This window comes from Clarias gariepinus, chromosome 6, assembly GCF_024256425.1.
Source record: "Clarias gariepinus isolate MV-2021 ecotype Netherlands chromosome 6, CGAR_prim_01v2, whole genome shotgun sequence".
Taxonomy (NCBI): Eukaryota; Metazoa; Chordata; class Actinopteri; order Siluriformes; family Clariidae; genus Clarias; species Clarias gariepinus.
The window spans coordinates 35,089,247-35,100,481 of NC_071105.1; the positions used below are offsets into that span (position 1 = coordinate 35,089,247).

General features: G+C 36.9%; 1 long non-coding RNA gene across 1 annotated transcript; it reads right to left on the reverse strand.

Annotated features, from left to right (window-relative positions):
• Nucleotides 1–2,325: 2,325 nt before the first annotated feature.
• On the reverse strand, nt 2,326–7,950 carry LOC128526999 (uncharacterized). The gene is made up of 2 exons (XR_008360829.1): nt 7,667–7,950; nt 2,326–3,559 (listed from the first exon to the last, which is right to left on the reverse strand). It is a non-coding gene; the product is annotated as an uncharacterized LOC128526999 (long non-coding RNA).
• Nucleotides 7,951–11,235: the final 3,285 nt, after the last annotated feature.

An 11,235-nucleotide genomic window follows, 5' to 3' on the forward strand; every position in this document is an offset into this window, starting at 1 on the left:
TCCAGCTACAACGTCCTTCCAAGCAGTTGTGTCCAAACATGCAAACAAAGTCCAACAATATTTTCACCACATTCCCCACTACAGTAGATACACGCCCATCAAGACACACACATTCCAGCCAAATTCCAGACAAATTTGTCTTTTTTTTTTTTTTGACATTTAGAAGAAAGAATTTATGGGTTTATATTAAGGTTTTGATCCAAACAGATAAGCAGAGGTTTGTTTTAAATGTAAAATGGTCACAAACTTTTGAATAACCATTAGGTTGATTTTGTTGTCACAACTTTGCAACCCACACTTTATTCTCAGTTCAAGATCTTTGGGTCAATTAACATGCCTGTGACCCAAATGTCAGATTCTGAACAAGACTAACTGCACCCACCATTACTGGCAAATCAGGTTCCTCATTACAGCACGGGTGTCACTTTAGACCATCATCACCTTCATCTTCCTCCTTGTTTGCCTTTGCGCAGGTGGAAGACACTCGGTGTGATGACCGAGTGTGAGACGGAGGAGCGCGAACAAGAGTTCATTACTGCACATTAAAATCCACATTACTCACATTACATTCAGGCACCATCAGTGAGTCAAACAAGTCAGAAGAAAGAGAGAGAGAGAGAGAGAGAGAGAGAGAGAGTGGACGGGAAAAAAACATTGAATGGCAAACTTTAGAAGTCAAAGCTGAAGAAATCCCACAGTGATCACAGTTCTCATTTATGCCAGCCTTCCCGAGAGAAACCGCAGCAGGATGAAATATGCATAACATACACACACGTTACGTCTTTTCACAACGTGCATAGTTCGAGTTTACAGAAATATGACTGCTTCTTGAGTGATGATGCCACATTTATTCAGAGTAGTCAGAATAAACAAAATGCGGTCAGTAAATTTTCAGTATTTATACTTTCATGTAATTTTTTTTTCTCCTCACAAACAGTGAATAATGTGAATTGAATTTCCATCACCCAGGCCAGAACGTTTTAAGCAAAGCATTGCTTTGAATAAAGAAATCCAACGCAGTGGCAGATTTCAGATGAGCATGGAAATATTTATAAATGTGCTAGTTATCAGATTATCTTGGTGGTAAGAAAGGCAACAATATCTATTTGGAATAGAGGGGGAATCATCACTTAGCTGCAAAATGCGTTTTTTTTCCCCCTTTTCTGGGAGATTCCACATTTAGGAACTTGAAGTGATTTTTATAAATCTTGCAACTAAAATAAATATTTTACCTTGGGTTTTTTTTTTGTTAAAAATTTTCTTTAAAAATACTTTAAAAAAATAGAGTGGACTGTGAAATAAAATGCATTATACTGTAGCACAAAAGTTGTTTTTGAGACTTTGTGAAAGAACTATAAGCATTTATAATGTGCAATTCTTCTTGCAAATGTCCATGCTCACATAAAAGTCCCATAAACATAAGTGAAATTATCTTGAATAGCCAGTAATCTATTATTTAATATTATAAGATTTAAATAAGACTTTTCTACTCATTTTAAGCCTTAAAAGAATCTATAAATAACTTTTAAAAAAAATGTCACTACTTCTTTTGATCTGATAGGTTTAAGTATTTTATGGTTCAGTGAGGCCCAACTTTTTAGCAAATGATTTGCCTTATAATATGTGAGGGATGTTCAAGTCAAACCAGGACTTGTGAAGACTTCAAGATAAAAAGCCCATGACTCTTAGCCAGACAGTTGAATGGTGCAAATATTTCAAAGAAGGTTGCACATCCGTGAATGATGATGATCCAGAACGAGGTGGTTCAGAGCCCACTGCAGTCGTTCCCGTGAACGTTAAGAGAGTGGAATGTCTGATCCTTGAAAATGGGCAGATAACAGTCCGGCAACGTGCGGAAGAGACTCGTTTGTCTGTATCTGTTTTTCATGAACACCAATTGCACATTACAGGAACTCAACTGGGAGTTATTGCCACATCCCACATACAGTCCTGACCTCGCTCCCAGCCATTTCCACATGGAGTTCCTGGGAGGTCAGCGTTTTAGACATGAAGGAGGCTGTTCGATCATGGCTCCAGTGCACTGAAAACATTCTACCTCTATTCTTAATACTGTTTATGTTATTTTGCAATCATAAGAAGAATAACATAAAAAAGTCCCTGTTTGACTTGAACCCCCCTCAACACATATTTAGAGTGTTTATTGAAAATAGCAACTATTTAAACAAAGTGCATTAGCAGGTGCAGGTGTAAAATCAGTCACATTCTTGTCGGTTCATTATCATGAGAAAAGCAAACAACGTTTAATGACATCTTCCTATAAATACAGTAAATGTTACATTTGTGCTGAGCAAAAAAAAAAACATGTAAAACTTAAGGCTCTGTCTTTATTAATTCTGTTCTTTACAATGATACGTTTAAGCTTTACTGAATGAAACGTTACAAACTGCAGATTTTTCATGGGAAAAAAAGTGACACATGGGTCTTAGACATGTAAGAGAGAGAGAGACAGAGATTAAGGTTATATCATTCAGGGATAACACAGAGGTGGATCACCTAAAGCAAAATGCCTGAGGCACTTCAGGCTCATCCTTTCATCACACACACTAGCCTGAAAGGTGACATGGCTTAAGGCTAATATTGTTATGTGACGGAAAACATACTGTTGATATACCGTGTGTGGGTGTATGAAAGAGGAAATGAAGAAAGAGATCAACTGGAAGAAGGCACCTAACAGACGTTTCATTTCATTAGCTCTTCCCGGAGCTCTTTAATCATGCCGTTTTGATTGCTAGCGGAGCTTCATCCAGAGCGTCATCTTGTGATGCTCACATAGCCAGGCTGTTAGGATCTCAAACAGGTAAATATACTAAGGTCTAATTACCAGAAAGTTGTGTATTTTATCACCATTGAGCTTGGGTACTATATTATGTTTTGCTTTGATTGAAATATTTGGGATAATCTTCATAAACTTCATAAAATCACTCACTCATTGTCTATACCGCTTAGTTTTGTATACAGGGTTGTGGGTGGACGGGAGGCTATCCCAGGGGACATAGGACACGGATTGGGTGTCTCTCCATCACAAGGCACACACAAACACATGCTCATTCGCCAATTAGCCCAATCCGCATGTAGCAACTTTGATAGGTCAACCTGCTTGCGTTGTATTTCCAGCTTCTATGCTTCCATTCTTTTAATTCAGTTGATTATTTTCAGACTATTTTTGTAAAGTAACAGCTGTTCAAATTCCAGCTCCACCAACAAGATCCATTCCGTTTCATTCGCTAGTGTTTGTAGTGCACCAAAAAAAAAACCTTTACCATAGGGTGGTAAAGAGACGTACAAGTATAAATGCTCGCAATGCTGTAGGCCACTTGTCTAGCCTACAGCTTGGGCTCTACGTAGACTTGATGAAGGAGCATAAATCAGGTTTCAGTCAGTAGAGGCGCTGGGTTGTTGATTGGAGGGTTGGGGAGTTCTAGCCCTTCCACCACTATGTTGCAAAGCATCTCCAGTGAGAGTCTCAAGCCTGGAGAAATGGATGGGTTGTGGCAGGAAGGGCACCCAACTTGAGGATCAAATGCTCCAATGTGGTGACCTTGAGAAAAGGAAAAAGGAAAAAAAACTTAGCCAGCCAATGGTGATATAGAAACCCACAACAGGGCTACAGCAAACAATAAGTAAAAGTAAATAAGCAAGAATAAAGCCACACTTCATTCCAGTTTGTTGGTCGTGCAGCAATTTATTTCTGCTTTGAGATGTAAGAGATAATTAAGATAGGGTTTGGTGTTTTTATTTGACAACACATCAAATCAGGTTTCAAGACACATTTTTAGGGTAATTTTGAGTTATGCATATTGTCAGATTCTTGGTTCAATAAGTTCAAATTTTATACCAAGTTTTTTACTGTACCATGGTACCTCGGCATGTGAACGCCCTTCCTCATGAATTTTTGTCTTAAGAAATGAAATTTGCTTCTGTATATAAAGCATTTTTGGCATCCAAGCGAATGAGCCAAGCCGAACTGAACAAAGTTCATACTGTATGTCCAGGAGCCGTTCAAAACTTGTTTGCATCAGTGGAAAGCCAAGTGAAGTGAGCTTACTTTTTTGTGGGTTTTTTTTTGGATTTTGTGCAAAATGTATTGAAGACATAGCACCATGAGTCCAAAGAATGTTAGCAAGGACGGTAGCAAGAAGAAAAGGGAGAAACTTTCAGTTTAATTTTTAAGCAGCCTGTGCCAAGAGGAATCATGAATTAAGGTTAAGTAAGGTTTAAGGTATAATATATATATTGTGGTTCATTTACCACATCTCCATTTCTAGAGTTCAGTAGCAGGTTTTCTACAGTATTAAGATTGTTTTTATATCCAAAAGAAGTTTATGTTGTTGAAAATATTGGTAATATTTTCGGGTGGCTGGAACAGATTATCTGCATTTACATTATTTCCTATGAGAAAATCTGTTCTGCAATACGAAATTTTGTCTTCGGAGATTGCCTCCACAACAGATTAAGTTCATATGCAGAGGTACCATTGTATTATGTCCATTTTCTCAGATATGAGCTTCTTGGAAAAAAAAAATCCATCAAAGTATTTGTTTTAGAATATTTAAATAAGGATTCTGTGACTTAGTAAGAAACAAGTAAAAAAATAACTTTTCCAGCAGTGCAGTTTTATAGCAATAAAAATGCATGCATTTCTATGACAACTGGAGTAACCAGCTTGGATAATGTTCATTACAGTGCTTTAAAACAAGATTTAAATTTCTCGATTTTGTTAAAGGATTGGGTAGATTATAAAAAAAATGATAAAGATTTGTTATATTTTACCTACAGCCTTTATTGGTCATAGTGCAGAATGAATTTTTGCGACTTAATACCTGACATGATATGATGAATCAGATATGGTTAATTAAATGAACAATTAAATAAATAAATAGTTGTTGCATTTTCAAATACTCTGTATTTGAACTTTTGCTAATTACAGTTGCTAGGATTTTACTTGTGATTTTAAGGTGCATGGGAATGGCTCACTTCAGGAATGTTTGCATACAACATAATGATAAAAGTAGTAAAATTGTAAATTTTTATGACTAAAGCTGAAAAAAAAGTGCAAAACAATTCAAACTGTTCTTCCTGAATTCTTTGGGTTTTTTTGGTGCAGATTTGTGAGGTTTTTGTTTTTCAATTATCTTAAATTCTCACAATTAATTTCTTTATTTTATATTTAACATTTTTTTGCTGTTTTTACCAATTCCTTTAAAAAAAATTATAACTAGCTCCACTGTATTCCAACCTGGCTCTGCTTTACTGCTTCTAGCTAGGCTGTAGGTAATTTAAAAATTTGGGGCAAACGACAATTTTTTAAATGTAATGAAAATTAAGACAATTAGTGTCCAAAGTTTACATTTTAGATCATCAATAAAGCATAAATTAAAGTGCCGGTTTTGGCTGAAAAAAAACAACCATGGAATGACATCTGAGGCAAAAATTAAATACAGGAATATTAAAATATTCATTAATTAATTAATAGCATCATGCCCTAAAGTCCATGATAATAGAAGACTGCAGAATTTGTCAAGGTCAGTCATGTCTTAGCTCATTGATTACAGTTATGGTGCAAATTGTGTTTTTTTAATTGTGTAATTTTTTCCCCCAAATTTTTGTTTCCATATTACTATCCAACCATACAATGCAACAAAAACCTCAGCTCAGACTGGCAGCTCTTATTCTGCTTTCCCTTTTCTTTGCTACTCCTCCTCGTTATCAGCCACCTCCCTGTCTTTAGAACCGCGCGCAAAGCCCAGAGGTGTTCCTTCATTCCTTGTTTGCTGAATTATTCACCTCAAAACGAATATCACATTCACAATGGTACCTTGGTGTACCTCTGCCTCTACCACGCTGAGGGGATTCTCTTCAGTTCCAGGCACGTTCCTGAGCTCAGCTTGGTTTAATGTGAAGCTCGTGCTTGATGTCAGGCCTGAACTGAAGGTAGCAGGCCTTTGCTGCATTTCCCCCCCCCGAGAGACGATCTGCTGAAGGTTTGGGGAAATCAGGCCTGGGTTTTCTCCTTCACATCGTTCATGCTGATTTTATTTTTTTCCTTTTTCAGTTCTGTCTCGAATCCGAAGTGCCTCTGGCATTTCTTTTGACTCCCTCTCTCTGCGAGTGTCCATGATCAAAGCTTCTCCCTTTTCCTTCTGACAATCACATAGAGGTTCGTCATGACCCTGTGTTTACGCCGGCCTCTTTTTCTGCAACTTTTTAACTTTTTTTTTTTTTCCCCTTTTTTCTTTGTATTTTAAGAGATGTGTCAGATTCAAAGCCACCCAGTCATTCAAAGCACCGGTTTCCTGAGCAGCTGCTGTTCATATGTGATTACATTAGCGGAGCTTTTTCTACCGCATGCCTGCGTTGCTCAGAATTTTAGAGAGGGAGAAAGAGAGAGGGAGAAAGGGAGAGAGACGCACAGAAAGGTTCGGCTTTGTGCACCTAAATTACACCATGTCGGCACCATACCCCTTCCGCTATAGCATAATGAACCTCCAGTGTTTTCCTGCAGATGCAAAGATAAAAGACGGGCCTTGTCAGGGGAAAAAGCAGCACCTGCAAAAACGTCAAGCGGCGCTGCGTGGTGGAGTGACCCCAGGTCCCGATCCGTAGGAAAGAGTGAATGAGACGGAGAGAGGGAGGGAGAGACGCAGTGCCACGCGGCTCTATAGTGATAAATGAGTTTGTATTGTGTGTCAGTGCGGCTTCATGCCAGCCGGGGCAGTCTCTATTAAATTAGCACTTGTCAATGTGGCCGATGCTGATTGATAAATGGCCGTGTCACGGCTGAGGGACATTCGGTGTTTTATTCTGCTCGAAAGGCCCTTTGTGACATGCAGAAGACCAAAGCTAATTGTGGTGTTGCTTTAATTCAGTTTAAGCCTTTCATTGATTATATCATCCATCAATGCAAATTTGGTTTAGACCTTGAAATCTTTGAAACCCAGCAGATAGTAAATGAATATTTGGTTTAGTTGATGCCTACTCTAAAATCGCCTGTAATTAAATGTGAAGCTAGAGACGGGAGTTGCATGTTGCATGAAACCGCCGTCCATTTAAACCAACCTCGTGTAATTCTTCTCTTTGATCCACAGCGATGTTAAATTTTTTAATCTGATCGATTCCTTTTTTTTTCTACGGCGCAACCATAAAACTGCTACACTAGTTTATCAATTCTATAGTAACTTATGATAACTATAGAGTACTTCTTAAGCAGTAGTAACTTTGCTTCACCTTAAAATGTTTTTTTCCTTGTATCTCGTATGTGTTTTCTTCCTTGTAAACTTTTTCCCCCAACAGACCCATATCCAACTTTTCTTTTTTTTTTTTTCATGATGATGATTTTTTTCTCTTTCTCTATTCACAGGAAAAGATAAATTTCATAGAGGTTGAAGGTAGTCGGTCCATTTTAAAACTTTGTGTTTTATGCATGTGGACAATCACAGACTTCAAAGAGGCGAGAATTTAAAAAAAGAGAAGAAAAAAAAACACCTCGCATTTCCGCCCCGCAGTCACTCACGGCATTTTCTGCCTTTCAAAGAGTGGACATATCTGAGCATTTGGAGAAAGACCGCAGGCATGCCGAGTGATTGCCAGCCATGCAAATAATCACTTACTTACACTCGACGAGTTTGCTTCGGATAAGGCGAATTACCATTTGAAAATGAGCTGAAAAACACTCTGGGCAGGATGCTTGCATTGCGAGTGCAGGAGTCTCTGAGTCTTTCTCTATCTCTGAAGCGTAAGGAAAGGGAATGTAGGAAAGCGGAGGAAGAGATGGAGGGAGGATGAAATGAGAATGAAAGCTCGGAGCACGGCCGCTCTGCTGCCAAAACTGTTTTGTGCTTGATTTAATGTCATATCGGTGCAATATGTCCCATTCCGGTGAGTTCAGTTCAAATCGGGCGTTCTTCTTCCTCCAGTGTCCGTTGTTTCTTATCTAAAAAAAATGCACGAATGATATAAAGTGGGTTCAAGATTTAAAAAAAATAAATTAAAAAAAAAATTGTAAAGAAATGGTAAGCTCTTCTATACTATATCACATATAGCACTCTCTTTACTAATTGGAGTTCTAAAACAAAATAGTTTTGACACAAGCACCCTAGGCAAAGTTTCCCAGACTCCCCTCTCCTCAGAGACGGAGGACTCCAGTAATTACTTATCATCTGCCATCGGCTTCGGCTTAGAACAATATTTAGTCTCAGGCACAACTGCGCCGGGCTTTTTCTCCTCACGTTCTCACAAGATGTCATATTTTTGTGGTGTCAAGTCTTTAAACAAAAATAAAGAGCAGATCCAGAGTCACAAACACGCACATATGTATACACACACACACGCACACACATACACGCACAAAGATGCTGAATGGATTTGTTAGCAGCCAGCAAAGAAATGCACTGACAGCATGCACAAAAAAATCTTTTAGTTACTTAAATACGACTGAAATGACTCGTCTAAATCGAATTCTTCTCTTAAGCTAAGGTAGAAATGTAGAAACTCTAAGACGTGCTAAAAAGGTCAGACGCAGGGATTTTGCAGGACAAACTAGCTAATTGCTAAGAACTAACTCCTCTTTTCTATTTTCTTGCTAAATATGACGCCTGCATAGCAAGAGATCAAGTAGACGGACTGGTGGTCACTTTCATTCTAGCGCTTGAAGGTATTTATGATTTTTTTTTTATTATTAGGTTTTTTTGTGAAGTGAAGAGTATCATTGTAGAAAAATATAGCAAGAAAAAATTTCTGAATAAAAATAACCATGCATTGCAAATAATTACCTGACTTTATTACCTGGCTCTTTATGACATATTTTTTTGTTTTTTTAAGCTGCATTTCGTCGTGCATGGCTCCTCAAACTGTAAAGAAATCCGGCCTCGGTCAGTGAGCTGAAAAATAGTTTAAAAAAAAAAAAGGTTAAAAAAATAAAACAGCCAACACATTTGGATTGGAAATCATTTCAGCAACTTGTAACAAAGTCTTTAAGCCTATAAGTCTAATCATATTTCTTAAGAAGATTTTTTAAATATGATGTAATAACAATGCTATAATGCCATGTTATGCATTAAAAACATTTAGCACTTAAAACTGATAATTATAAGCGACTATAATATAACAACAATACAAATATTTAAAATGCATATCATATTTATCATAATCTGTGCTTTTCAGACGTGTTTGAGCCACTTACAGTATGTAGCAAACTTCCTGTCCTATGTGTCTTTGTAATTTGTAGATGTTTTTTTTTTTAAACTTTTTTTTATCAAATGCTTTTTTTTTCTTGTTTTACATAATTTTGACTATTTTTTTAATTTAACTGACAATTTTTTTTTTTTTATATAAATGTTCCCATTTATGTAAACATATTTAAGTCGGGTTGTACAACTTCCTAAAAATTCCCTTGATAAATTTTGCACTTATATTGTATGTGTGTGTATGTTTTAGTTATTTAGATATTATAAATCTAGTTTGTTGTTTTTTATATAGCACTCATTTGCACTCAAGTCCAAAATCTCAGTTTTATAAGTTAAATTAGGCGGGAAAACATTTAATAGATTTGATTAAATACAGTGTAAATATATAATCAAATATTTTTTAATAAATAAAATATAAAAGTGTAAATGATTTAAAAGTAACAAAAAATAAATACATCTTAGATAATCATAAGTAATCAAGGAATTATTTATAATACAATATTTGAGCTTTATGTTAATTTTAGGTTGTGTTTATTGCAAAAAAAAAGTCATATACAAATTTATGAATATGAGCTTCATAGAAAGTGATACTGTCATTTTGTTTTCCATTAAAGCTCTGCTTCGTTTGAATGAATTATAGTGAAGATGACATGAAAAAGGGGCAGCTGCAAAGTTATCAAGTCCTTTTTAGAAATTTCTATCACTTTCCTCCGTTTGTGTATCCAGGTTTCACCAGCCTGCCTGCACATATCAAAAGCAAATGTGGGTTGTTTTAATCAAAGTTTGCATCTTTGTGTGTGTGTGTGTGTGTGAGAGAGAGAGAGAGAGAGTGAGAGAGAGTGAGATATCCCTGGAAGGCAAATGACTGCTGCAGGGATGAAAGACCGACCTTCTTGACAGGAGGAAACCTGATCGGAGAAGAGACGAGCTTGGCACTTCTTTCCGCCTGCCGATTCTGCAGGCTTGTGGTCTGGACTACACACACGCGCGCTCTCTCCATCGGTGCTGATCTCGAAATGTTGGAGCGAAGGCGCTCTCTATATCACAGTAAACAAGAGAGGCACATCTGCTGCCAAGATGCAGGAGCCGGACATGGTGAGAAGGAGAGCACGAGTCCAAATATACAGAGTAAACGAGGAGAAGGAACAAAATCCATCAGCGGTGGAGAGCGAAATACCATAACGTCCTGCATTCACTTAACAGTTAATAGCAATCACATGAGCTACGCATGTGATTGATCACTTTGATCACATGTGAAACATGCATGTCTTTGTTTTTTACATGGAGTCTCTCTTTTGAGTGCATGAATTCTTATTCCTTTTAATGTGATCACATTAATCACAAAATGTACATATCACATGTGATGAAATGCCTGTCTTTTCCAGAACATGGCATATCATTTCTAATGTGATCACATACTATTGACATGACATGTCAAAAGCTATATGACCATGTGTAAAAATGCATGTGATTTATTTGTCTTTTGAAAGAAAAGTTTGATCAGTTGAACTTGGAATAATCACATGTTTAATCACATTACGCTTTTCCAATGTATGGGTTTATTTTCACATTATCACATTGTTTCACATGATGTGATTACTTGAACAGTTGCATAAGACACAGCACATGTGCTTTTTGGAAAATCACATGCTATATTATATAACGTTACATGTAGTATAAGCTTTTCCCATGTGACTCTTATTGCACACTCATAACATGCTTCCTAAAAATGTAATGTCATTGTGTTCTTTGGACACTTTTACATGCTTCACATGCTGACTTTTCTATGTTATTAAATTATTTTCAAAAGTAGTTAAGTTTCTCACATGCAATCACATCACTCATTCCTCACATGATCATATTGTGCAATCCCCCCCTCCCTTCTTGTGTAAATATGTTTCGATGTGACTTTTACTCCATTTTTCTCCTTTATGTTATCTGTTACAGAGTTTTCACATGTAGAACTGTGCTTTTATTTTTTCCCCACAGGTAATTATTTTACCAAGTTATCAACATTTTCTTAGACATATGG